The sequence below is a fragment of the Lethenteron reissneri genome, chromosome 61 (genome assembly GCF_015708825.2).
Source record: "Lethenteron reissneri isolate LAM-NWPU_2019-01 chromosome 61, ASM1570882v1, whole genome shotgun sequence".
Taxonomy (NCBI): domain Eukaryota; kingdom Metazoa; phylum Chordata; class Hyperoartia; order Petromyzontiformes; family Petromyzontidae; genus Lethenteron; species Lethenteron reissneri.
In genome coordinates this window covers 7,257,004-7,261,383 of record NC_083839.1, presented here as the reverse complement: position 1 = coordinate 7,261,383, position 4,380 = coordinate 7,257,004, and positions in this window count along the sequence as shown.

Genomic DNA, 4,380 nt, shown 5'->3' with positions numbered 1-4,380 from the left:
GGGGGGTTAGGGGGTGGGGGCTCGGCAGCGCACGGGGTCGGAGCGCAGGACTCGGAGGGGGGGGGGGGGATGGGGAACGAGCGGTGCCGCAAGGGGGCGAGAGGCGCCGCGCCGTGCCGCTCACTGCCATTTAATGACGCGGGCTCGGGCGGCACAAACCTCGCCAGCACCGCCACCGCCACCGTCCGCACTGCTGTGTGGCACCGACGGGACGCCGGGGTGGCGGGGGGAGGGTAGGATAAAGGTGTGGGGGGTTGTTTTGAGGGCAGGGTTAGTCCACACGGGGCGCCAAGTTGAGACATTTAATAGATTCTGTGACACGGCGACCCAGCTCACTGCTCCCCCCCCTGCCACCTCCGCTCGGAAGACCAACCACTGCCATTAACGACTGACTTGCCGCTGTAGAGGAGTGAGTGGGGTCATGACCGCCACAATGGATTTGGTGCCCCACAGGGCGAAATTCCCAATGAGGCCTCCCACCGCTGGCCTTTTAAAGCACCCCCCTCCACCCCCACGGATCTGAGACGTGGGGGCAAACTGCCCCCCCCTCCCTGCTGTCCCCCTCTCGCTTTGTGGCCCTGTGCGCACGCGCGTGTTTCCGTGTGTAAGATTGTAAATAGGTGCTCGCTAACAGCACTTGCCCCACCAGTTAAGGCTGCACGGGGGATCTTCGTGCGGTTGTTAGATGTTTCGCAGAGACGGAGGGTTGCCAACTCTGTGGCTTAAAAAAATTCCGGGACGTATCACGGGCAAAATTTTGGGCAAATCATTCACTTTGTGACCCAAGCCAGAATAGTTTTGTTCCCTCTCAATTATGAATCATGCTTTCATGTTTTATTGCCACGCAAATGACAAATGCCGGGGAGAGAAAACTTTCAACGTCTCCCGGCAAGACTTCAGGGATATGTCCTGGGACCGGAGTTGCCACCTCCCCCAGCGAGAGGACGGTCCTGGGGGCAATACCAGGACGGGTGGCAACCCGACTCAGATATTCGGGTACTGGCAGGGCGACCTCGCAGCAAAGCCCCCTTCCCCCTCTGGCCTAGGCGTGAGATTTTTTTGAGCGACTGCTTCTCTTGTTCAGCTGTCATCGTCGCGATGCTTCAGCCCCGGTAGTGGCTCGCGCTGCCTGCAACTGGCTGCTCAAACCTTCAACGCCGGTCTGTCGACCCAGCGCCGAGCCACCCCGACCGTGCCGCCTTCATTGACCAAACCAAAACAAGTTCAACGTGAACTCTGCTCTTTTGAATATGATTTTTTGTTACGTATATATATTTTGTAAAATGTTGTTTTCATCTTTTACCGGGCCGCTGGTAGACTGCAGTAGGTGACACGGCGAGCGCAGTTTGCCAACAGCCCGGAGCGAGAGAAAGTTTATACAGGATATGGTGTGCCGGGGTGCGGGAATATTACACACGGGGGAGGGGGTGGTGAGAGCGGGGGAGGTCGCTGACCCCGAGATGAATGTAAAACCTTTGGTTGATGATGTGACACATACACGTGTGTGAAGGATGATGCGGTAGGGCGTTGCGGGAGGAGGGAGGGGGGATAGGGTCAAGCTGCTTGGCCGTCGGGAATGAAAACATCGCAGGAAAGTACGGAGATGGGAGACGGGGGAGAGCGGACGTTGTGACATTATTATTACAATTTTAGGTGACATTATTCAGCTCCTGTGACACTATTACTACATTATTAGGTGACATTATTCAGCCCCCTTGTGCCCAACTGCTGCACGAGACCAACCCAGCTATAGGCCCATCCCTGTGGTGGTGGTGGTGGTGGGGGAGCTGCATCTGAATGGCGAGCTGCATGAAGGGCGACAGGGCCGCGTGGTGGTGCTCGCAGTGGCCGCGTGTCGGCCACACGCGGGAAGGGAGGACGAGAAGGATAATCAGAGAGGACGAGAATGATAATCAGAATCCGACGAGCTTCAAGCTCAATGAGAATGAGGAGGAGTAGGAGGAGAGGTCTCGCCCGCTCACCCCTAATGCTCTCGCCGTTGCGTCTCTCTCGCACGACAGTCAAGGCCCGGGCGGCCGGAGGATCCAAAATCTAAGCCAGGCTCGGCGCTGCGGCGGTGGCGGTGGTCTGGAAGATCCGAGGAGTGATTGTTGTGCCTCGAAGGCCGCGTCTTGCTGGCGGCCTTCAAGGGCCTCCTCTCTGCGGCTGCCGCTGCTGCTGCTGTGGCTTCTGCAGCTGCAGCTGTTGCGGCTGCTGCTGCTGCGGCTGCTACAGGAGCGACGACCCACATCAGTGTTTGCCAGATTTCGGAGAAATAAAATAAAAAATCCCTTCGGCCTCGACTGCAGTTTGTCAAACTCCAGTCCTCGTGATCCTTACCACAGTGCGGATTCCTTTAAACTTTTTTTTTATATTAACACATTTGAGACAAAGGAGTTGATTTAAGTGAGACGCTAAACCGGCACTGACTGCTGAGATCCTGGGTTCGAATCTGTGCCTAAGCCGCACCAACCACAGTAGAGCGATTTGATGGTCTCAGCTCGCATATAGACCCACAGACTCACATTGAGCCTCATAAACTCATGGAGATCCATAGACTCACACAGAAACCCATAGTCGATGGTCTGCGCCCAGTCACCAACGACTGCGCAAAACAATCCCCCGTCACGTTGCAAAGTTTGCGATTAATTTTTGGATTAAATAAAACAAATTCTGAGAATTCAAAAACATCCGGCTCGACTGTCGAGGATTACTCTCGGTCGCAGATGGGGTGGAGAAGTGCGGCCCCCTACTGTGGGGGGGGGGGCGTCACCCGAAGAAGAAATCTCGGAGGTAGCTCTGTGAAGTCCACTTCCGTGGGGTTCCTTTCTGTAATAACACGAGGGGGGGGGGGGGGGGGACGGGTCGCACTGCTCACCGCAAGAGTTCCAAACGGACTCTTGATACCGGTAGACCAATAACCACGGCACATGGAGCCCCTTCCGCCCGCAGTGGCAAGAGCAGAGAAATTGCAGGGCCTGCGCCCTGCGTCCGTAATTGACTCCGGAGTTTGAATCTGCGAGGTGGGGGGTGTTAGCCGCTCACACCTCCTGCCTGACGATCGTTGCGATTCCTGGCGATCGCATCGCTTCCTGTTTCACCTCCTAACGTTGTTGTTATTTTTTTTTAAAATCACCGAGCGTGAAACCCCAGGAGCTCCCGATTGGCCACGGTGGGATATAAATTGAGGCTGGTGAAAGAGGAGGTGGTCGCGAACGGGATGGAGCGCGACGCATTCGGGGCGCCCCCCAACCCGGGATTACTCCTTTTGGCGAATGTTGACGTCGCCTCCTTCCCCCGTCGTCTTTTTCCGTGGCTGGCGAACCGCTACGCACCACACGCGCCCCCCCCCCCCCCCCCCCCCCCGATGATTGCCAAACACGGAAATATGTGGACGCACTGTTGGTATAGCACGAGGACTGTGGTTTGAGAAGCAATCGGACCTCGGCGATTTGACGAAGCCTTGATTCTGATTAAGGACACACAAATGATCTAAAGATACTTTGACGACTGAACAAGTTTTCTACCAATTATCCCAATCGATCAGCTCAGGAAAAAAAAAACTTTGCATTGTGGGGAAATATTTTGCCGTAATCGTTCTATTAAGACATTTGCGATGCTGCTATTGCTGCTGTTGCTTTGACAGTGGTGCACAAACAAACAACAACAACCACTCAACACGCTCCGTGTCAACAACAACAACAACCACTTTCCGTGTTTTTGTGTAGCCCTAATTCAGGGCGCACGGGTGTGTGCGTGACAGCCCCTGTTCGATCTCTACACCGCATTCCTAATAAACCCCCTTCGTACCAGCAGAAGAATATAGGGTAACATTCATATTGGATTATTGGTTTCATAATTGATTTAAAAAAAAAAAAATTGGCGGGGGGGGGGGTGAGTAAAACGTTATGTCGTATACCCTCCTCCACCCGACGCGGACCATTCGTCATGGGGGGAAGAAAAAAAAGCGATCACGTGAACAAACGCCGCCCGAGTGGCCAAATTTGAGCCCTAACTTCGACGGGCGCCCCCGACTTTACGCTGCCGGTTAGATGGCGACTACCAACGCGTCCTCACCCCGATGGTTCCAGCGGTTGTGTGGATCGCCCTCCAGCAACGCCGTCGAGGGGGTCCCGCCGAAGCGCTCGGACCCGAGGCCACGTGACGACTTCATCAATGGGCTGCGTCGGGAGGAGAAGGGCAGATACGACGCGACGTTTGAGTCGACCCAGCGATCCGATCCCAACAATCAATTGTGACCCGTAATATTCCGTTTAACACGTGGAGGCTTTCGCGACCAATATAATTCATGATAAAGGTTTTTGGGTTAGATCGCGTTATTTATAAATGTGTCGTAACCCTCCACCACCCGACACGGCC